Source organism: Mus caroli, unplaced genomic scaffold (assembly GCF_978045245.1).
Source record: "Mus caroli unplaced genomic scaffold, Mus_caroli_1 scaffold_6, whole genome shotgun sequence".
NCBI lineage: Eukaryota > Metazoa > Chordata > Mammalia > Rodentia > Muridae > Mus > Mus caroli.
In genome coordinates this window covers 147,160,784-147,186,719 of record NW_028227261.1, presented here as the reverse complement: position 1 = coordinate 147,186,719, position 25,936 = coordinate 147,160,784, and the positions used below count along the sequence as shown (strand labels likewise).

Below are 25,936 nucleotides of genomic sequence, written 5' to 3'. Positions count from 1 at the left end.
AAGGAAAAAAATGATCCAATTATCGTATAATCTCAAAAAATACAGAAGGCTATAAAATTGTTATCAATAAAAATAAAATTAAAAACTCCTTCCATGGATATTTTGTTTACCCTTCTAAGAAGGATTGAAGTATCCACACTTTGGTCTTCCTTCTTCTTGAGTTTCATTTGTTTTGCAAATTGTATCATGGGTATTCTAAGCTTCTGGGCTAATATCCACTTATCAATGAGTGCATATCATGTGTGTTCTTTTGTGATTGGGTTACCTCACTTAGGATGATATCCTCCAGATCCATCCATTTGTCTAATAATTTCATAAATTCATTGTTTTTAATAGCTGTGTATTACTCCATTGTGTAAATGTACCACATTTTCTGTATCCGTTCCTCTGTTGAGGGACATCTGAGTTCTTTCCAGCTTCTGGCTATTATAAATAAGGCTGCTATGAACATAGTGTCTACTTTCCTGTCTCATGCTCTGACTTGTATGGTTATAGGTATGATCAATGGATTTTGGATAACCAATTAGGTATTCATCCCTGGGAAGAATATTTATCCTCTTCTTAGAACTACTTAGTTGCCTGTACTTCTTTGTCTAGGGTTTGGACCACCTGAGCTTTCATCCACATTGGCCTGTCTATTAGTGCCACCTTTGTTCATGTCATGTTTTGGCAGCCATGTTGGGGTAATTTTAGGTGTAGCTTCTGAAAATTCTAGGTTAGAAAATTTAACAGGAAAAGAATTTCTCTGTCTCTTATTAAATTTCTGCCTTCTTCTAACCACACCATTTCCATCAAGGTCTTCCAGTTGTAAACCTGAATTAATCCTTCCTTTCCATAAGCTGATTCTTTTCAAACACTCAATCACAATGACAAAAGTAACAAACATGGGGAATTGGTATTGAGAAATGGTGCTGTTGTTGTGCTTACTGGGGAGGAATTTGTAAATGTATGGAGTTGTTTGTTACCAGAGCCCTACAGTGCTATGAGCAGAACTTAATGAGCCATCCCCGTGAGAGTATAGAACTAGATGCAAATAGAAATGCACACAGGAAAAGTGAGATCATGCAGTTTCAGAGAGAGCACAGGCTCTTTGGAGAAAGGACTATTCATTGGTATTATATTATGCTCATATGTTGGTAACTTGCAAGGAGAGGAATTCAAAAGTAATTTGCTAATGTGTTTCACAGAAGACATCACAGCATTCAGAATGTGGCTCTTACTTACTGTCCTCATCCAGATTTACAGAGATAGAAAATAGCATGTGGCACTAAAAGACATGCAAAATGTGGAGAGTTTGTAATAGAAGGAAGTGTGAAAATTTTAAAGATGTAAAGCAAAGAAGGTTCCTGCAAAGCATCTATAACTAGGACAAACCTTCCACTTTACACTGGCCCCAACAGGAGAGATGCCTTAAAGTCGAAAGCTCTCCTCAAAAATGATTTTCCTTGGAACATTTAAATCCATTTGAAAAGCGAAATGTTAAGGTGAGAATGTCACTTGAAGAGATACATTGATCAAAATCACCCAGAAAAATATTTTTCCATCTTCAGCAGGTACAATGGACAGAGGCCACCAAAACTGTGGCAGAATGGGGCCAAACTCCATCTCATGATAGTAATATAATTTAGTAGTATTTTCTACATAGCTTTTCTTTTGTAGACAAACAAAATTACCATGTTATGGTGTCACGGAGTCTGTGCATAGGTACCAGAAAGATTTGAATCCAAACATGTCTTCTCTGTATTGCCTTCCCTGTAATGAAGCTGTAAAAGACTATTGTATAAAACTGCAGAGCCTATGTTGATTTGGAGACCCCAGGATGGTAGAAATGGCAACACTACAGACTATATACCAAGAAATGATACAGGCTAAGTAGAGCTGGCCTAATATGTGTTCTGTTGTGGCAGAAGTGTAGGGAATGTGGGTTCTTAAACGATTGAAGTTTAAGATGCTACCAAAAACTACAGATACCTAAGATAGTATCTTAGTACCAGGATATGGTATACTCCTGGCTTGGTTTCAGCCATCCTCAGCTCAATCTTTCCTTCATATGCTATTCTTTCTCCATTCCAGAATGGGAACATATATTTTTATGCAATTATAAACTGGAAGTACATAACTTCTTTTTAGTAGTTGCTCACAGTTAAAGGAGATTTCCACAAGCCTCAGAAGAGATTAGGATTTGTATTTTAAACTGTGTTAGGGTTGTTGGAGTACTGGGATTTTCAAAGTCGCATTATGAGATGTCCATGAAACACTGAGGGTAGGTTTGGAATGGTATAGTTTAAAGTTATGTGTTAGCATTTCAAATTGAAAAGGGATTGATTCCTGATGGTTAATTTCAATTATTTACTCAATTGGATCAATATCACCCCAACCATTACCAAGGCATGCTTTTGGATGTAATGATATTCCATTTCCAGAGAGATTTACCTGAGGAGAGAAACATCTACTCTGAATGTGGGCTCAATTTCTTCATGAGTGGGGATTGTGGACTAACAATAAAAAGGAAAAAGAAGAAAATTAACTGATTTGCTTCCTCTGTTTCCTGAAGCATGCAAAGGTAAAGAAGCTCACAACCTCTGTCAAGCACTCCAGCAGAGTGCCATGTCTTCTCAGGCATGATGAAATCCATCTTCCATTAAGTTGCTGCTTATCATTTATTTTGTCATAGCAATAGGAAAGGTAATCTAGTAGATCACTACTTCTTTTACTATTTTTTCAATCGTTTTCCCTATTGACCTTCTCTCTTGTTAAACATGTTAATGTTTACTTTCTAATGACCATCCTGACAATTTTAGCATATCTACATATCAAAGTCACCACTGTCTTAGAGCAATATTTGCTTCCTGTGGCCCTGATTGTGTCATTTACAACAATAAAGATGATTATGTCATTGTCACATGAGTAAGTTTCTTCAAATGTCCATTCATATTTTTGTGTACTCAGTCTATTAAATTGAATTTATGGAGTGATATATTTATTATACTCTTCTTGCTACTATGGTCTTTTAGTATCAATATACTAAATGTGTTTTATAAAAAATCAATTATAAAACTCAAATTTACTTATTATTTCTCTCAACTCCTGATTATGTTTATGGGGGATTACTGAAGTAAAGCCATGGTGAGCTGGGGAGATTCTCAGTTGATAAAGTGCCTGCCACACAATCACAAGCCTCTGAATTGGATTCTCAGAACCCATGTGAGGAAAGCAAGCACAGTAATACACTGTGATCTCAGTACTGAGGAGTCATAGACAGGTAGATCCTTAGAGCTCACTAGCCTGTGAGCCTAGGCCAGTCACTGAACTCCAGTAGGCCAATGACAGACCTTGTCTCAAAACAAAACAAAACAAAACAAAACAAAAGAAATAAACAAACAAGAAAGCCAATCAAGAAGGTTCCTGAAGAATAACAGCTGAGTTTGACCTTTGGCTTCATATATTACATAATCATTATCGTATTCTCTTGACAATTTCCTTCCACATCTTTATTAAAGTAGACTTATGAGTTGAAAGAGTGATGTAATTTTGTTCAGTACCCTTATACAGTTGTTATTTTCCTTAATAAATAAATGTAGACAAATATTCTGTGCTGATATTGAATATGTCAAGCCCTGACACTTGAATGTCACCCACTGGGGAAAAGAGTACACAACAGCTAACAGGTACGATACAGCATCTAAATATTCGGTCATTTGAAACTGTTGTTCCTTTAAAAGAGCAAAGTTAGGTACTCCTGTAGGTATGGCAGAGTTTCCTTGTTAGCATCCATAATCCCTAATCTCCACAAGTTTTCTCTTTCACATCTCATGATATTTCCCTGAATAGATTTTAAGCTTCAGTAGGATTGCAAGATCTTCAAATGGCATCTAGTTTATATGCCTGCCTATAAGACTAAATTGCTTTTTATGGGACTTAAAAGGTTATATGACTTTTATGTTGAAATATGATATGAAACCACAATATACATATAATATTTAAATTAAAAAGCATTTAACTATCTAAGAAGATGAAAAATATTATAGATTCCCATTGACTCAGTCTATCCTTGTATCAAAATATCACATGGAACCTTATAAATTGCAAATAAAATATTAAACTGATAAGAACAGATACTACACTTGATTTTAGCCAAAAGGCCAAGAAGTGATGCAAATAAAATATAAAAAATTATATAATACTACCAAACATCAAGCAAGTAGTTTAGTCTTAAAAATAAAAGAAAATATTCTTTCTATAGTCTGTAGAGCTTAACTTGGTAAATACCTTGAAGTAATCAGTTTGTCAAATACAAGCTTTTGTAAAGTCTGTAACATATATTTAGGTAGTGATACCCTCTCCCTCAATGCCATGTAAATGAAAAAGGCTTGATTTATTGAATTGGAAATTGAATTTCTGAGCTTATTCATTGCCTGAGCAATAGCTCTGCATGACCCTTAATGCCATCTAGTTAACATGTCATGGCCTGGAAATGAAAGCGCAGGATCTTGAAAAATGAAAATCAAAAGCTTGCAGTGGGCATAGTCTAGTCTTTATTTCCCTAAGATCTCCAAAAGCTTAGAAATGATGAGAAGAATGCAGAGGCAGAGCAGTGTTGGTGAGGAGTCCAACTGAGCATCATTGCACCAGGAGACAGACCAGGCACGTCTTCTAAATTGGGAACAAAAGAGGTTCAGGAGCTTAGTATGTCCTCGAAGAGTCACACACAGCATTGATATTATTGGGAATGTTTGGTCTCTTCTGACCTTCACTTGTGCCTTGTGAAGCTACTAGAGTGCTAGTGTTCTGCATGAAGTGCCTAGCTTACCAGCTGAAGCCATACAACTTAAACATACTTTTACCGCTTTACAGCCAACTTTTCATTTTCCTTATAAATCATGAGAAAAGGTCAATGAAACCTGAATAGCAATGCTTAGACTTCCAGTCAAGTACTAAACTAATACTGTGTGAGTTCCAGGGAGAAGACACATTCTAATTCGGTGAGGTTTTTTTTTTTTTTTTCACAATCCTGAGAATTATGATAAAAATTTGCTTGCCATCACACAAACTATAATCCACTGAACTTCTATGCATAAAAACAGCTCTGTTCACTGGAGAGCCTGTTTACAGATCAGTTGGTAACATCATAAAGGCATCCAAAGCAGTAATAAATGGAGCATGCCTGTACTTATTAGATTAGCCTAAGCTCTTTCCATGTGTGATTGGAGGTGATCTAATTGGCTTGTGCAATAAGTAAGTTATCCTGAGTGTTTGAGTATAATGCATGTATGTTTACAGTACAAAAACACATTAGGAATCGTTGCATTTACTCTTTCTCTTGGCATTTGTCCTGGTACAGAAAAGTGCATTTGGGGTGGGTTGTCTCTTTATGTAAATCATCAACTCTCTACCAATGCTTCTTGAACAGAAAGGGGGTAAAACCTGAGTCTATCTTTATTGAACTGTTTTGCGATTGATCTCCCACATAAAAGGAAGGAAACCTGTTCTCAGCAGCAGACCCAGTCATGCTTAAAAGCTGTATCTTATTCCATTCTACCCCATTTGGCTTTCCAACTAAAATATAAACAGTTACAAAGGTAACTAGAAAAAGGTTCATACTATCTTCATATTACTCATTTCAAGATACTGTTCCTAGTATAGTGTTCATAGCAATGTACTTCTGGAAATTATATTAACACAGTATGAATGTTACAAGTGTCAAAACTAATGCAGCTGCTTGAATGTTACATTAATGGGCACCTTGCCAAAATTGCATATATTTCTTTTCAATATCTAGATGGTAAAATTGATTATTTTAACCACAAAGCACTTAGTTATGGATCTAAAAAAATCCAGGCAAATGTGTACAACTAAATTGACAACAAAGACTCGATCTAATTGTAAAAATATTAAAGAGTAATAGACAAACACATATGAAACAGTCCAACATTCACTTATATTTAAGGACCCAAGTCACTTTTATTTTTCATATAATAACCAACAATAGCAATTTAGCAAGGAACTGCAGGATACCTGATTCATGCTGAACATATAGCTATTCCCACTGTCTTAACAACACCATGACATGTGTAAGTAGCTAAACGTTCAACTCCTGATTCAATACTTAACATGTTTCTTTAAACACCCATTAGCATTGTGTTATGAGAAATTATAGATAAACACACATGCACAAAAAGAGAGAGAAAGAGAGGAGACAGAGAGACAGAAACAAAGACACAGACAGAGATGTGGAGAGTTTAACAGTTTGGAGTATAGGCTAGATGAGAAAAGAGCTACAGGTATTTTCTGTACAGTGGAATCTACATTGCTGCACTGCAATTTTAAAAGTATGGGCTTCCAGTGCTGAGGAATCTGTGTTCTTTGAGCATCAGTGCACATCATTCTTTTTTCAGCTAGGAATGAAGGGAATAAAGTGAAAATAATACATTGTTCTTATACCCGCACTGCTGTTCACATTTGGAATTCAAATTCAAAACTTTTGTATTTTGGAGATTATTACTTAATTTATCCTTATTAATTATTTATTATTATTATTATTATTATTATTATTATTATTATTTACTTAATGGAGGTCCAAAGAGGTAAAATGTTTGATGAAAGACTACATTTTTCATTTCAGTTCAATGGATACTGTAGCTATATGACACCTAAAATTTGTCCTCATTAATTATGGCATATGATGAAATCCTCTTTCTCAATGTGATAAGATTTGGAGATAGGCTCTGTATGGAGATGATAATGTTAATAACATTGTACACTGGAACTAAATTCTGATAAAACTGCTATGGGGAGTTCACATGAGGAAGGAGGAAATATGTTTGTCTATAAGAGGGAAGAAACCTTCCTGGAACTATAACCTGCAGACAAGCTGAGATTGGATTCCAGAAATATGGAAAACATATTTCTGTTGTTTAAACTCCCCAGTCTGTAACGGTATACATCATCCTACTCAAATTAATCAATATACCTGGCAGGGTCCTTGGTCTCAAGGGACCTTCGGGGATAGCATGGCACCAGAAAGTGGAAGCAGTCAGTAGGAGGCTCTAGCCCACATTACCTAGTAAACACACAGTTTAAAATGTCTTAGAAACAGACTGCAAGACATAACTAGATGAGAGAAGATGAGAGTAAATATAAAAGGAAGAGGTTACAAGATTACATGAGCAGAAACTTCAAATTCTAACAAACTCTGAAAAGGAGAGCATTTTAAAAGGAGGAGGTCATGAAATTCCAAATTACAAGAGTCAGTCCAGTACAAGACAATCTAAGAACTGGAAGGGATACCACAACTAAGTTTTCTCATGCACAGAATCCAGCACAGAGATATGATGGCCAAGCACTGTGATCTCCTTTGCACATATTAACTGGCATGGAGCAAACAGAGAAAAATGAGGTCTTGGATTATACCATGGCATAGATTTGACAACCCAGGGCCTGCAGGCATCTACCACCTAACTCATCCTGATGTGTTACATTGAGGAACAATCAAGGGTCCCACCTCCAGAATCAGTAATAGATCAAGATTCATATTAGTTAATATTTAATGCTGTAATAAAACACCTAGAACAAGTCAATGTGTAGAAGGAAGGATTTATTTGACTTATGATTCAGTTGGGATAAGAGTCCATCATGGCAGAGAAATATGGCAGCAAGCACTTGATATGGTTCTGGGAACTGCTGGGACTCTCCATTTCAAACACAAGTGAGAGGTAGAAGAGAAGGAATTGAGAAATTCAAAGACTGCCTTCAGTGACTCACTTTATACATACAGTAAGGCCCACACCTCTTAAATGTACCTGTACATAGCTCAACTGGGGACCAAGTGGTCAAACACCTAGGCCTGTTTGGGGATATTCTGATTCAAACCATTACCAGACTCAAATTTGAATGATCTGTTTTCCCATCAATGTATGATGCTGTGACTTGGTAGTAATTACATTTTAATGAAGTTTCATGTGTCATGTAAGTTTTGAGCAATAATACACATATTTTAAGAAGTTAGGCCTTAGGCTGAGGATGTAGAAGGGGAAGGCTACTTGAATGTGTAAGCATCTAGTTCACTTCCAAGGAGTGGAAGATGAAATAGCAGAAAGAGGATTAAGAGGAGGGGAAGAAAAGGAGGATGTTGAGTGGTCCAGAAAGCATGTCCTTTAGGAAGGATTAATGAAACCAGTTTACACAATGAGTTGGTCCCCAGAACTGAAGTTTACAAAAAGAACTTGCCCAGTTCTAATTCTCCCTTTTAAAGTGTGTCTATGTTTTCTCTTTTCTGTTAGCATCTAGAGCAATGTGATGAAGCTAGCATGCAACCCCTCCAGAAGCAACAGATGACAAAGGAATGCTTTGAAACATGCGGAAATGTTGGCTGATTAAGCCTTATGAGTTGTGCTATAGCAACACAACCTGTAATAAGACAAATATATTACAGAAGTTTAAGACTATATAATAGAATAAAAGTTAGGCATGCTATCTAAAATGGTGAAGATTTGGATGTATTTTAGTAAGCCAATTGACTAAGGTGTTTCTTATGTCCTTATTCATATTATTTGAATGTTAGCAGTAATTTTTCCTTTTTTCTACATATTTTGAAGAGTCATAGTCCAACTAATGTAACTCATCTCTCATTTTGAAAACTATACTTGTGTGCAAAAAAAAAATTGTCATGGGACATAAATCACTACAAAAGTGTTTTTGCCAAGTGTTCCATTATACACGGTGGGAAAGACCTCTATGTACTTACCATGTCCTGACCATGCTTACAGGACTTCAGTAGCCTGGTACACTTTTGCAAGTCTGTGAAATGGATAAGGGCAGGAAAGGCAGTGAGAATCCACTCACATGATAGGCATGAGATTGGTCCTAAAGCCTTCAGAAGGAAGCCAAACTTGGTAGCTCCAACCTGGCACCAACAGTCTAAAAGCTCATTTTCTGTCTACTTGGTGAACAGGTTGAAATATGTCATTGGAAAGTGTCAAATTCCAGACCTGAAATTTAAGGATCTGTCAAAGAAGGTCCCTCTGTGGTATCAAGCTCACCACACATTAGATCACTCAGAGACTTACAAAAAAGAATGGGTCTTCTTTTCTGGTTGCAGAGTCTTCTGTAGGAGGAGACTGAAGCATAGGCAAGTGGAAGCTGTTCTCTTCAGAAAATGTGGTCAGTATTCTGCATTCCTGTGGGAGACAGACTAGTTAAGATGCCTATACTCCCCAGCTTGGCAGGTGTGACTACAGCTTTCATGCTGTCCCCTGGCAGTTCTGGCTTTGATTCCTTTGTCTTTTCATTGGTACAGCCTGCCACAGCCTGGTACCTCTCTACATTAGCCCTGAGGATATGAAAACAGTTGGTAGGAAAGGTAGTAGGAAATAGAACTGGGTGTGCCTGGAGCACAAGGATCTTTCTAACTAACTTTGTGAGCAGAATTTTTATTTTAATATCATCATCTTCTTCATCATCATCCATTTTATTTCCCACTCACTGTCCCCCTCCTGGTCACCCCCTGCCACAAACCTTTCCCATACCCTCTCCCCTTCTCTTATGAGTGTGTGCCCCCTGCCCAGGCATCCTCCCACTCTGGCACATTAAGTCTCTGTGATGCTAGGTGTTTCCTCTCCTGTTGAAGCCAGACAAGGCAGCCCAACAAGAAGAACATATCCCACATACAGGCTATACCTTTCAGGATAGCCTCTGTTTCAGTTGTTTGGGACCCACACATGGACCAAGCTGTACATCTGCTACATATGTGTGCGAAGGCCTAGGTCCAGCCTGTGTATGTTCTTTGGTTGGTGGTTCAGAATCTGAGATTTCCAAGAGTCCAGGTTAGTTAGTTTTGTTGATCTTCCTGTGAAATTCCTGTCCACTTCAGGGTCCACAATCTTTTCCCATATTCTTCCATAAGAGCCCCAAAGCTCTATCCAGTATTTGGATGTGGGTATCTGTATTTGTCTGAGTCAGCTTTTAGGTGGAGGCTCTCAAAGGACAACATGCTTCTGTCAACAAGCATAATAGAGTATCATTAATAGTGTCAGGGATTGGTGCTTGTCCATGGCATGGGTCTCCAGTTGTGCCAGTTATTGGTTGGCCATTTCCTCAGTGTGTACAGATTATATGGATTCAAAGCTCTCCTTCCTGGGAGATCACTACATTTTGAATATGTCTCCAAAGTTCTTATGCTTGTTTGAAACTCGATCTATACATTCACATATTGGTGGTTTTTTAAAGTGAGGCCTTTGGGATTAAAAATATTACATAAGATCCTGAGTATGAAGTATCCATGATAGGATTAGTAGATCTACCAGAAGAAAGAAACCCCAGCTTTGATGGTCTCACCTTCTATGTCCTGTCCCAGTTAATAAAGCAGCAAGGAGTGTCTCACCAGGTGCCAGCAATTTGAACTTAAACTTTGCATCCTCCTGAATTGAGAACCAACTAAACTTTCATTCCTTAAAAATTGCCCCGTTAGTGATACTGTTGCAGCAGCAAAACCAAAACCTAAGAGCTCGCTTGGGAGGGCTGGCCACACAGATAACTTTCACAACCATTTGGCAATAGTAACCAGAGAAATGGCAATTCTCTGCATATGACTCAAGGTCAAAACAGGCCTTATATGCGTGCTGTATAAATAAGTGTGGGAATAAAATATTCTGCTTATGCTTTCCACCAATAAGCAAATGGAACTCAATGACTCAGAGATGTTGAAAGTACTAAAACACAAACATTTTGCTATGTTCCTCATTTTGTAAGTGGAACGAAAATAGTTGTTTACAGATGTGTGGCAAAAGGAATATAAAACAGATTTTTCCTCCTGTATAAGACTAATATAGTCATTACTGAGAAATAAAGAATATGTATACAGCACAATAGTATGCCCTAAGTCATTTCCTGGTTAAGATGGGGCAATAGTTTACTGTGGGAGAAATGAAAAGTATAAATGGTGACAAGACTCCAATATGATGGTCTTGATGGAATGTCTCACATATCTTATGCATTTTAAAAGCTCAGCTCATATTTCATTCATGTGAAACATTATGTTATTTTGGCAATACTGTGGTTTTGTTGTTTCAATAATTGACAACAGACCAACTTTTCAGATTCAATCATCAAGACAGTTTCGTTACATAATTGTAGAAACAAATATCATTACAGTACAATTTTGTTTTGCTTTATAATTGTTTTGAAAATAAGGGCACAACCTTCTCTGATTCTAACCTAACGCTTCAATACTTGGCTTTGAAACAAACAGAAACCTTTCTCGGCATCTAATCTTTTTTATAAACTCTAAGATTTGTATGCCATTACTGTAACATATTGAGTTTCAAAAAATATAAGGGTTATATAGTAAGGCTTATACAGCTATTATTGCACATTATTAATTTGTCATGTGTTGCAAGTAAAATAACACTGTGTTGCTTCGTGCTGTCTACCCTGAGAGATGGCTCACTATGGGGTGACAGTGGTTTCCATCTGACTCTGAATTACCTAGAAAAGTCACTCTGCTTCAGCTGAAAACTGAGCCAGCAGGTACAGTAACTTACTTCACAGGGATCCTTTGCCTCAACATAAATGAAGTGCAGCATAAAACTGCTAAAATGTGGCTAGATATGTGTCAGAAGAAATCATTTCTGGCTTCTTCCTCCTTCTTTCACATGGTATCCTAGGAGAACACAGACTCACTCAAGTTGACCGCACCCACTCACTTGGATGATAGGTGTGAAGCTAGCCATCTCTGCTTAGCAGTTCACACGAGAAGTTTTCCTCAGCATCTACCCCCAGTTTTATTTTATTTAGTAAAAAAAAAAAAAAAAAAAAAAAACACTAATTCTTTCTAAGAAAATAAGTTATCTAGGCAAAGCTAGAACACCAAATGGACATAAACCAGCAAAGCCAAAGAGAAAGTTGCCCAGGAAATCCAGGTGGAGGGTGAAGGCTCTGAGGAGCCAATTAGTTCTTCCAGAAAGATCCAGACAGGCACCAACCTGGGCCCCACCAGACCTCAAGGTAAAGAGCCAACTATTCCTCACTCTGTGGCCTCCACAGCTTGCTATTCAGAGCAAGCCCTTCTGAGATTTGAACTGATTTCTTTTTCTGAGATTTGTTGCTTCTAGGAATGAGATGAGACGTTCAAACTCATTTCCCTAGAGGCACAAACCAAATTTGAAAGTAGCAGAGACAGGAGTGAAAGACCAATAATTTCACCAGCTGGCTCTCCTACAATAATCTCCCACCGAATGGGAAGTCGTAATATGTTGTGTGATTACTTCCTCCCTTTTATTTGTTTGCCTCACCCTCTGTTTCTGAGTTATCTTTCTTCATTTTGTGAAGAACAATATAAATATATAATGTTTTGGAGTTGGGAAGAGAAGTTTGCTCGAAGCTGCTGAGTTATTTTTATTTCTTACTACTTTAAACAGAAAATAACTATTTTCATTTCTGCCCATGTAAAGGGTAAGGAAAGAGTAACCACAAAGTCAGGTGCATAATGACTATAACAAGGAATTATTTTATTGGACTCCTGCAAGCTCTTGGTTATTAGATTACTAGTTTTCTGTAGCACAGGGCCCTTTTCAGACTGCAAAATTTGCTCAATTTTTATTGGGAACATGATGGTTTTTCAGACAGTTTAATCTTCTGTTGAAATTATATTTCCCTAGCTCAAATTCAGTAAGGAAATAACACACATACTGTTACTGTCTCTTGCCTGAATTGAGTTTGCATGTGTACAAATACAATGTCAGTGCATGACTGTGTCATAAATGATGATGTTTGTGGCATCCAGCATATTATTCATTTTGGGGGCTCCTGAGAAAGTTTTGCATATTCTTTTGACAACTATAGTGTGCTATATAAAAATGCACAAACAAATATTAATTCATGCCTGTAATCCTAAAACTGGGAAGAAAGTGAGGTGGAAAAATTACTGTGAGTTCATGGACTATATAGTGAGTTCTTTGCCAGGCTGGTTATGGAGTAAGATTCTGTGACAGAAAATGTGTGTGTGTGTGTGTGTGTGTGTGTGTGTGTGTGTGTGTGAAAGAAAAGGAGAGAGACAAAAGTACACAAGCATATTCAAAGTTCTAATGAGAATTCATCTGTGTAGTATTTTCAATATGAATTTAGATATCCTGATAGAACCATCACAAGTTATTTCCAAAATAAATAAGTGACATTCATAGTTCAATAGATAATTGATAGTATGTAATATATGTCTCCCCTGTATTCCTTAACTTCTTGAATATTACCCACCCACCTGCATCCTCCAATTTTACTGATTCATTACACAGTAACTCTTCTCTTGTGTTTTCACTTTATATTTCCTAATTCAGATTTACCTTGTCAGATACAAACCGAACAAACCGATCGTCAACGACCTTATGGCTTAGGAAGGAGCTCAGATTCCTTAGAAAAAGTTCATATTTAAGAAGTATAATTTCCTTTCATGATGACTTGATCTATACTTTGAATTGTTATTTGTACTACACAGGGCTCTTCTGAGAAAGTGAATACAATAGGGACAAACTTTTAAAACCTGCTCTCCATCAAATTGAAAAGTCTAAAAGAAATGGGTAATTTTCTCAATGCAAAGCACTAAAATAAGTTAAATTAAGATTAGATAATCAATTTAAACAGACTCATAACCCCTAGTGAAGCAGTTATTAAAGTCTGCTAACCAATAAAAATCCAGGTCCAATGGTTTCAGTATAAAATTCTAGCAGAATTTCAAAGAATTAACACCAATACTCCTCAAATTATTCCACAAGATAGAAAGAGGAAAAAAAAATCCTTGTTCACTTCACTTTATGAGGCCACAGCTCTCCTTATACCCAAACCATATAAAGATCCAAGAAAGAAAAAGGTTTACAGATTAATTACCCTTATGAATATATATACATACAAATATTCTAAATAAAACATTTGCAAACTGAGCCCAAGAACACAGCAAAAAGATCATCCACCATAATCAAGTAAGCTTCATCACAGAAGTGCAGGGATGGGTTTATAAATTGATAAATGCAATTCACCATATAAACAAACTGAAAGGCAAAACCCACTTCTCAATAGATGCAAAAGAGGCATTTGACAATGTCCAACACCCCTTCATGATAAAAGTTCTAGGCACAATGGAAATACCTAAGCAAAATAAAGGCATTTTACATCAAGCCTACAGCTGGCAGAAAATGGGGAGAAACACAATGCAATTCCATTAAAATTAGACACAAGACAAGTTTGTCCATTCTCCCCATGTCTGTTCAATATAGTACTTGAAGTCTTAGCTATAGCAATAAGACAGCTGAAAGAGATAAACAAGATATAAACTGGAAAGGAAGCAGTCAAAGTACCTTTATTTGCAGATGAAATGATAGAATACATAAGTAACATTAACAATTTCTCCAGGAAACTTCACAGCTGATAAACTTTTAGCAGAGTAGCTCGATAGAAAATTAATTAAAAAACAAACAATGTACTTCCTTTAAAAATGACAGACTGAGAAAACAGAGAAGTAAAATCTTTCACAATAGTATCAAATAATATAAAGATTGTGGATTACTCTGATCAAGCAGGTTAAAGACTTATATGATATAAAATTTAAGATGCTGAAGAAAGAAATTGAAGACAATATCAGAAGATGTAAAGCTCACCTATGCTTAAGAATCTGTAGAATTAATACAATAAAAATGGCCATTCTACCAAAAATAGTCTGTGGATTGAATGTAGTGCCCAACAAAAACCCACCACAATATTTCACAGATCTTGAAAGGACAATTTTCAGCTTATGGAAACACAAGAATTAAGTATAGCTAAAACTATCCTGAATAATATAGAATTGCTGGAAGTACCACCATCATCAATTCTTCTAGATCAATAATAATGTATGGTATTGTCACAAAAACAGAATCATCCACCAATGGAATCAAACTGAAGACATATATATATATATATATATATATATATATATATATATATATATACACACACACACGCACACACACACGCACACACACACACACCCTATATACACCTAATTTTTTTTTATAAAGTCAGAAATACACACTGGAAAAAATACAGCATCTTCAACAAATGGAACTGGTCATGTGCTTATCTGTATGCAGAAAAATCCAAATAGATCCATACTTATCACCCTGAACAAAACTCAACTCCAAATATAGCAAAGACCTCAACATAAAACCAGATATATTGTACCTGATAGAAGAGGAAGTAGGGAATAGCTTTCAGGTAGGTCATTGTCACAGGATAAGACATTCTGAACACAACATTAAATCGTTTCACAATCCTGCTGCACAAATAAGAAAAAAAAATTATAAAACTTCAAAGAAAGACAACTTCATACCAATCTCCCTCATGAATACTGATGCAAAAGGACTCAATAAAATTCTTGCAAACTGAATCCAAGAACACATCAAAATGATAACGCACCACCATCAAATAGGCTTCATCCCAGGAATACAGGGATAGACGGTATGGAAATCCATCAACACAATCCACTATATAAACAAATGCTAAGGAAAAAAAAAAACATGATCATCACATTAGAAGCTGAAAAAGCCTTTGACAAAATACAACATGATCATCTCATTACATGCTGAGAAAGCATTTGACAAAAGCCCATTCATGATAAAAGTATTGGAGAGATCAGGAATTCAAGTTCCATACCTAAATATAATAAAAGCAATATATAACAAGCCAATAGCTAACATCAAACTAAATGGAGAGAAACGAAGCAATCCTACTAAAATCAGGAACAAGACAAGTCTACCCACTCTCTCCCTATCTATTCAATATAGTACTCAAAGTTCTAGCCAGAGCAAATAGGCAACAATAAGAAGTCAAAGGGATACAAATTGGAAAGGAAGAAGTGAAGATGTCACTATTTGCAAATGATATGATTGTATACATAAGTGACCAAAAAATCCTCAAGATAACTCCTACAGCTGATAAACAACTTTGGCAAAGTGACTGGATATAAAATTAACTCAAACAAATCAGTAGCTTTTCCCTACTCAAAGGATAAACAGGCTGAGAAAGAAATTAGGGAAACAATACCCTTCACAATAGTCACAAATAATATAAAATATCTTGGTGTGACTCTAACCAGTTTAGTTGTCTTAGCAATAACAAACATGTTAAGAGTAAATAACCTTGTTTCTTCTGCTGCATTTTTTCAGATGATACTCTTAGAGTAGGTATTAAGAAAATGAGATATGAATTCACTTTTATGACCTCATCTAGGAAGGTTAATACAGAGGAAGAAGAGAAGAGCCATAATAACAGGACGAACACCAAGGATATATGAAAATGCCATAGTAAAACATGATTGTGTGTGTGTGTTATTATATATATATAAATATATATATATTTATATATATAAATATATATATATATATTTATATATATAAATATATATATATACATATATAGAGGGGGGAAGAGAGAGAGAATAGTTTAAGTAACATGGTAAAATAATATTTAATATCTATATAGATGTAGATACAAAAGAGACAGTTTAAATTAAGTTATGTCTCTTAGAAATCCACAATAGAATTCTAGGAGAACATCCAGTGCCAGGCATTATAACCCTCTATCATGATGTTCAGAGGAATCCAAGAACCTCTAAAAATTATATAAGCTATTGACATTGACCTTGGTGCTTCATTACTTAATAGTAAAACCCTATTGCTGAAGACACCACACACTTTGGACACAAATGTTGAATGAATAGATCTGGAACTGACCAGGATGCCTGCTCCCTAAGGAGTAGTTCTTCTAGCATCTGAAGTTGCTGTGCAAGCAACTAAGGGAGAAAAGCAAACAGTAGTACTACCCAACTGAAAAACCTACAAACCAAAATTAGTGACCAACCTAGCAAGATATCTTGAAATGTACAATACTGGACATATGTAGGGACTAATCAACAGCCATCTACATGTAGTTAAGGCCTACTCGGTTCGAAATAATCACATCTGGTCCTGGTCCTGTAATGAGTCAGATGCTTATGACTGGTGGGGCCATTGAAATAAAGGAGACTCTACTACTGCCATGTCCCTAAACCACTATAATTTCTAATTGCATTCTAAATACATATTGCTATACCCACATATAAGTGTAGCTCTCCACTCTAATCAAAAATACATTTTTGCAAAAGATGGAGACTATTACAGAAATCCACAACCTGTGGTTTACCCAATCTCAAACAATATACCTACAATGTAACTTGAGGCTCAGGAAATATCACAGAAGAGGTATTGGAAAGATAATAAGAGCCAAAGGATCAGGACATTTGCTGGACATGGCTAGCAAGCTACACCAGTGAGATTTCATTAGTATGGTAGTACAGTAAGGCCTTCATGGCAACAATACCAGATGACAGGCAGGTATGGATGAGGAAAATCTGATAAGGTACTACCTATAGGTGAAGAGCTATAGGCCATCAATACTTGGGGGAGAATGAGAATCAGTTTTTCCTAGGGACAACCCTACTGATATGTTATCCAATTCCAAATGGTAAGCTCTTAAAAAACATGCACTCAAGCAATACTAAATGGACACAGCAGGCAACACAGGCCGATAGACACACAGACCAACACACACACATGCACACACACACACACACACACACACACACACACACATACACACCAATAATAATTTTAAAGGCAAAAGCAGAGGTCAACAATTTGAGACTAGTTGTAGTGTATGGGAGAGTTAGAAGTGGCAAATGAGGAGTGAAAATATTATACATGTTATACAGTACTCAAACATAAAATTTTCTGAAAAATTAAAAATTAAACTTAAAAAGAAATGTTTCAAATAAATAGTTTAATGGTGTATCCCCCAAAAAATTTTTAAAGTGAGCCAAATAAAGTTCAAACGAGCAAAGTAAAACAACATAAAATAGAAATGAATTCAGCAGAAAATTTCAAGATATCAAATTAACACATGAATAGGAGGAATCACAGCAAACAATCTGAAAAAGAAACTAAAGAAATAATCCCTCTTACAGTAGCAACCAATGTTAAACTCTTAGATCTATGTTTATTCACCAAAACCATTGCTCAATTTAATCTCCATAAAAATATTAGACTCTAGTCGATATGTCACAACATACCATCCAAGATACCAGATCAGCATGCTTCAAGTTAGTAGTAGAGCAGTGTGACACCTGGGTTCAATCCCTAGTTGTGTCCTCAAAAAGGAAAAATAAAAGGAAGAACAGAGATATAAGATACATGATCTGGCAAAGGTGCTCGCTGCCATGTCTGACAATATAAATTCAATTCCCAGAATCCACTGGTAGGTTCAAAGAACTGACTTCTGAAAGATGTCACCTGGCTGCAAAATGCACATGAACATGCACACACAAACACACACACACATAAATGTAGAAATTTTGAAAAATATACAAGTTCATCAAAACTAATGGAAAATAAAATTGTCACACTCAAGAGCAACAAATATAAGCATGACAACTGAAAGTTCCTGGAACCAAATCAAATATTAAGGAGAAGTAAGGAAATGTAATGATCGAACATATACCTTACATTACCTTACATAGTAATTAATTTATTGGCATAATAAATGTAAAATTAATTATTATTGAAAAATATTAATTATACAGAATCCGAATGAGACAGATGAGGGAACTTTACTACTTTCTGAATTTTACTATACCTTAAGTATATTTATAGTTAAAATAATAACAAATTTTAAAAATATGAAACAAAATTGCATTCTAAGACAAGTCCTAGAACAACAATATCCAATAATGATTAGATTAAGCAGAATTCAGCACATCCTCCAAATGAAAGACCAATGGTTTCTAGGTAAAATTGCATTTCAGTAGCTAAGTCCCTCATCTGATAGAGCCATCCCTTGATATCCATAAAGAATTAGTTCCATGATCTACTGAGAATATGAAAATCACAAGTAGTCAAGCTCCTTGTATAACAGTTTTCAATATTTACAGGAAACATTCATAAATACTTCACTGTAATTTAAGTAATCTCTGATGTTTTGCAATATAATTTTCTAATCAGTTGCAGTGGATTGATTAGGAAAATTGACATGGGAAAAATCTGTTCATGTTCAATATAGATGAAGAATTTACAAACAGTTTTGTTCTGTGGTTGGTAGAATTTGAGGATCCAGAATCTACAAATATGGAAGGCAAACTCATGGTGAAACTAGACTCATATGAACACATACACATTTCCCAAAGATAGAAATGATCCACAGCTTTATACCATGGAATGCAGACCACATAAAAAATGAGCAAATAGCACTGCTCTGAAGTTTCTCCATAAAAACATAAACTTTAACAATTATAAATTAATTAATTTTTCATTTAGAAGCCAGGTGTGGGGACACAGGCCTTTATTCCCAGCATTTGGGAGGCAGAAGCAAGCAGATCTCTGTGAGGGCAAGGCTAGCCTGGTGTACAGAGCTAGTTCTAGACAGCCAAGGTTACATATTTGGGACCCTGTCCCAAAATACTCACCCCCCCCAAATTTTATCTAGAATATATAATCCATATCTGTCTGACAGTATGGAGCTAATGAGGTCATTTTTTTAATGTAGAAAGATACACACACACACACACACAACTATGTCATCTTAAAAGAGAATGATAATCCAAGATACACACACACACACACACACACAACTATGTCATCTTAAAAGAGAATGATAATCCAGAATGGGGAGAACATTCCTGTAAAAGATCAAAGGTTATGGTACAACAGTAAATAGAAAAAGACATTGGAGTTTGTGGTGAGAAAACAACACAACTTCGTAAGTTTCTAATGAGCAAAGAGAACTTATTCCACATGTTAGTTACAGGACCCTAGAGAGAACTGTAAAGTACTGACACTTGTAAATCTCAAAAAAGACAACTGGCAAATTCTGTGGCCGGATGAATGGCGCAGTGAAACTAATCTACTATAAAACCAATTGGAAGTCCCTCGGAAAAGTGGAAGTTACATAGGAAAGGGAAAATAATCACTGTAAACAGATAACACCCTTCAATGAGACTATCCTTTATGGAAGCCTGGTAATATAACAAGTAAATATTGAAATCACCAACATTTAACTATTTACACATTATACTCTTATATGGTGTGTGTGTGTGTGTGTGTGTGTGTGTGTGTGTGTGTGTGTTTGAGATATAATAGACCCTCAGGAGTAATAGAAAGCAAAATTCATAATTTCTGTCATGGTAGTTTGTTCAATAATGATAACAATGAGAAGTAGAGTTTTATGCATGTCAAGCAGGAATCATATCCAGAGATATGGTGTGAAACACCAAAAATATATAATCATATGAATTTGTGGAAACATACACATGGATGAAAAGCACTTGACCTCCTCATCAATGTGCCCTGGACAAGCTCCTTGAATTTATACCTGATTAAAAGAACAGGTTTGAAGAAGTGTTTTATCTTTTGTAAATATGCAGGATAACAAAGTTTATCTAGAATGCTGAAGAACACTTTTGTTACTGTGGAAAGAAGTTTTGTACCTACAGATGCCAAAGGTACCATGATGGTGAAGAAGGCTGTATCCCAGTCTTTCAGTGAAATTTCAGTGTGTGTTTCTGTTATAACAAGTGTGTTTCCTGTGGTCTTTTCTCAGAAACAGATGGGACCAAGACACAGGTGTGTTATCTACCATGATGTTTAAGAGGGAATTGATCTTTTATTTTATTTTTCTTTCTATAAGAATGAGGATGAAATTGGTACTTTGGTATATATTGCTCTTGAGTTCACCCCCAAACCTCCCAAAAATGCTCTTTAGTGAGAGGCTCTGGAGAATCCCAGGCCTCTGAAAATACTGAGTAAAATGTCATTTGTGTTCAATAGTCAGTGTATGAAGACCAAACTCCCATCTGCCTTGCACACAAAGGGCTATGCTGTGGGCCCTTCCCCACTATTGTAACTTAATGAAAAGGACTTAGTTGTCCTTCTATCCCCCAGGTCAATTGTGCTTGGTTGGATTCATCTATACAAGCACTTCAGTTTTCTTTATCAAGAGAAATGTTATCAAATCTTAACTCATAACCACAAATGTTTAGCTATAAGCCTGAACACATCTATTCACAGGAAAATAAGGAGCACAGCCTCTCTCAGGGCGGTCCATTTTCCCCTTATGCTCTTCCTTCCACATCTTCATTACAAGCCTGCTTCCTCCCTTCTTTCTGCTCCAGGGCCCCTACTCTATCTGACATCAACTTGCTGTTTCTGCAGTAACTCCAAGTCTCCCGCTATAGGAATGCTGTAGATGTCTGGTTATATTTACCACCTGAATTATTCAAATTATTTTTTTGTGTGTGTATAAATATCTCCAGAGACTTCTTTTCATCACATGATAGTTTTTTATGTCTTGGGACTATGAATTAAAAGTTAATTCCTGTAAAAAGTCATTTCTTTCACCAACAATTTGTCTACAGTTTGTGAATAAAGGATTATTTTAGAAAATGCAATAATCTTCTGTGAAATTTTATTATCACCTGCATCCAAAACATTTTGAAAACAATAAGGTCTGTGCTTAAGTGGTGTTGGACTTAAGTCAAAATAGCATGTGCTAAGTGAGCAGAAAAGTGCCGACATTCTCTAAGTTTGGATTATAAGTGAAATTCGATTGTAGAAAAGAAATTTCAGTACATTAAGCCATTTCCCAATGTATAAAACAGGGCTATGTAAGCCATTCTTACTGAAATTTTATGGCTTCTTATAATGTAATTCTGACATGCTTATGCCCCATTAAATATGAAACTATAGCAAAAATTGGTTATATGTTATTATTCTTTTATTTTGAAAACTTGCAAATACCACAATTTTGTATAATTTAGAAAACCCTCCCAGGCATTTTTCACAAACAATTCTTTACTCACTAAAACTAGAAAACTAAAAGTGATTTTTACTATTAGCAAACCTGTTAGTATGTTTCTATTTCCTTACCCAAATGTGAAGGCTCATTGGGAACTGCTTTTTTCAAGTCTATAAGTGAACATTTCTCCAGAACAAGCCGTTCCTCTTCTCACTTACATCACTTAACCCCATCTGTGTCTTCATGTGTGTCTGTAACAGTGAAAAAAAAAAAGATTCTGGAAATTAAACAGCAGATGTCTTGGACTTCCACGTCCTATAACAAAGACTACAAAAATCCATCTAGTTCAGTCCACAGAGAGGCACTTGAGTCAGACTTGATTGTGTCTGCTTTTCTGAAGGCCTTCTTGAAGAAACATACAAACTTCTTCAGCTCATATCAGTGGATGTGAGTTGATGTGAAAGTCAATTCACATCCACTGGTACTGAACACAATTCCTGTTATCAGAGACAGTGATCTGCTTCCCTCTTCTTATCCTTTTTTTGGTCACATTTGATCCTCTCTATTATCCTTTCTCAGAGAAGTCTTACACTGTGTAAATTAAAATTTTCTTAGGATTGGTCTATTATCCAATACATGAAGCATTGAAAAAATTAATTATAATTGATCAACTATCTTGAAATAAATATTTTAGCTGCAACTTTAATATATGGAGGAAAATTAATTGAATTTTCTTGGCCTGCTATCAGTTATATAGAGAGCATTACACCCCGCTCCCCCCTGTAGTATGATTGACAGTGAATGGTAGATGTGGGGAAGGGTTGTTATTTTCCTCGGAGTGTATGAAACTAGTCAGGTTCTCATACTCCTGAAAACTACCTGTCATCCATGCAAGCAGCCCCAACTCAACTCAGAGGGTCACATACATGAAGAAGATGAAAGTAGATAGTGGGAGGGGAATTAGTTGGAAATAAGGATATCAGTCATAGAAGGAGGGGAATGAGACAAGGTGATAACATTCATAAATAACTGGAGTTTGTTATATACATATGTGAAACTGTCAAAGAATAAAGAATCTAAAAACAAATATGAAAAAGGATAAAATATTGATGCTCTGAAATAAATGAGATCTTAATTTGAATAATTACTATTAGGCTTTTAAGTCTTTGTGTTTGTTTGCTTGTTTTTCTACTACTCTTTTGATTCTATGGAGTTTTCTTACAGTGGACATAATCATTACAAGTGTTGTATTAAAATGAAGTCTGGGAAATGGATCAGATAGGGAAAGCCTTGCTTCACAAGCACTATGCTCTAGGTTAAGTAGACAGAATCCACATAAAATATGAGTTGTGATGTACATGTTTATAATTATACCAATGGAATGACAGAAATAGAGAGATCCCTGAGATTTGCCAGTCAGCTGACCTAACCTAGTCAATGGTCTCTAGGCCAGTGAAAGAGTTCATCTCAAAATGCATTGCCTTTGAAAGCTGAGCTTGTGCTGGGCAGTGGTGGCGCACGCCTTTAATCCCAGCACATGGAAGGCAGAAGCAGGTAGATTTCTGAGTTCAAGGCCAGTCTGGTCTACAGAGTTCCAGGACAGCCAGGGCTACACAGAGAAACTCTGTCTCGAAAAATCAAACCAAAACAAACCAAAACAACAAAACAAAACAAACCCCGAAAGCTGAGGTTATCTTCTTGCATCTACATTCATACAAACACATGTGCACACACATACAATAGTACATGTATAAACACAAATCCACAAAATAAAAGAATTTTAATCATTAATTAACTACTTCATGTACTAATACATTCACTATAGCTTCAACACATAATTGGAAAATATTTAGAAACGATTATTGACTAAAGAGTTTTGTGTTTATCATTATTTTCATGTTTGACGGTGAACATGCTAGAATTTGGAGCTGTTAAGTACTCCTAAATTTTATATGTTAAAGACAGTTAACAGCTTGGCACAGTTAGATATTGAAGCTTACTAGGAAGTGTTGGGTTGCTGAGGAAGGGTTCTCAGAGTACATCACAGAACTTGGTTTCTACTAAACCTTATATTTGTTAATCACAAGGTGAATTCTTTCACCATGAATAACCACCATGGTAGGCTGTTTCAGCATAGTCACTAAAGCTGTAGGAACAAGCAAACACAAACTGCAACCTCCAAAAAGGTGACCCAAATAAACCTGTCTTCATAAGCTTAGTTTTCATATAAGTTGATGGGAGGGGGGGGGGGGCGTATTTACTGTAGTAACAGAAATTTGGCTGACACACGAAGACATTTAAAATAAGATGATACTGTTTACTAAAACAGATTTTTCTTTTTGGTTCTCTTTATGTGTTTGCTGTGGAATGAATAAATATTTTTATAACATTCTCTAGTTTCAGTTAGCAGTAATAACAGAGCATCGTGTTATTTTTATTGGGCCTTTAAAAGCAGGATCGATGATGTTAACTAGCTGTGTGATGTTTTATTTATGAGATACTTGAATAAAGTGATTGTATAAATTAAATAATATCAAAACTATTAACACTATGAATATTGTTATGTTATTGAAGATTAAACACACTATTTATGATAATTCTAATGATATTACTCATTGACTTAGGACTACGCCCAAAAATGAATTGTTACAGTGAGGAAATAAGCTACATATTGAAAGGTAAGCACTTGTCAGTTATCCATCCAAGAGAGGATTAGTATCTGTAAAGAACAATCTATGAAGAATATTTATAAATCTATAAAGAATCTGTTAGAATATTCCAAACTCAAATATAGAAAACAAATCACCCAATTAATAAACGTAGTATTGAAATGAGTAAGCTGTTCTCAATTAAAAATATAAATTATCAACAAATACTTTTTTTAAATATTCAGCATCCAGAAAAGCACCTGGGCAGCTGGGGGGCAGGGTTGGCTGACACTCGCCAGCTACCCACAACACCTGCCACAGGATCTTAAGACTTCTGGAGAGTGGAACACAGCTTTTGCTCCAATCCAATTACACGCGGGACCAGAGTCTGCATTAGTTAGGGAAGCAGAAAACCGGCCTGAGTAGGACCACAGGCCTCTTCCGGCTGGACCAGCACCGGGGTACCGTCAGCTACCCACGACCCCCGCTGCAGGATTTAGAGACTGCTGGTGAGTGGAACACAGCTTCTGCTCCAATCTTTAAACAGTGACAACGATAACAACTAACCCCAGAGATTACCAGATGGCGAAAGGTAAACATAATAATCTTACTAACAGAAACCAAGACCACTCACCATCATCAGAACCCAGCACCCCCACTTCGCCCAGTCCAGGGCACCCCAACACACCGGAAAAGCTAGACACGGATCTAAAAGCATATCTCCTGATGATGGTAGAGGACTTCAAGAAGGACTTTAATAACACACTTAAAGAAATACAGGAGAACACTGCTAAACAGGCAGAAGACACTAAAGAGGAAGCACAAAAATCCCTTAAAGAATTGCAGGAGAACACTGCTAAAGAGTTACAAATCCTTAAAGAAAAACAGGATAACATAATCAAACAGGTAGAAGTCCTTAAAGAAAAACAGGAAAACACATCCAAACAGATGATGGAAATGAACAAAACCATACTAGACCTAAAAAGGGAAGTAGACACAATAAAGAAAACCCAAAATGAGGCAACACTGGAGATAGAAACCCTAGAAAAGAAATCTGGAACCATAGATACCAGCATCAGCAACAGAATACAAGAGATGGAAGAGAGAATCTCAGGTGCAGAAGATTCCATAGAGAACATCAGCACAACAATCAAGGAAAATGTAAAATGCAAAAAGATCCTAACTCAAAACATCCAAGAAATACAGGACACAAGGAGAAGACCAAACCTACGGATAATAGGAGTGGATGAGAATGAAGATTTTCAACTCAAAGGACCAGCAAACATCTTCAACAAAATTATAGAAGAAAACTTCCCAAATCTAAAGAAAGAGATGCCCATGAACATACAAGAAGCCTACAGAACTCCAAATAGACTGGACCAGAAAAGAAATACCTCCCGACACATAATAATCAGAACAACAAATGCTCTAAACAAAGATAGAATACT

General features: G+C 36.1%; 1 pseudogene; it reads right to left on the bottom strand.

The window, feature by feature from the left end:
- Positions 1 to 4,024: 4,024 nt before the first annotated feature.
- Positions 4,025 to 4,154, bottom strand: LOC115031053 (U2 spliceosomal RNA; annotated as a pseudogene).
- Positions 4,155 to 25,936: the final 21,782 nt, after the last annotated feature.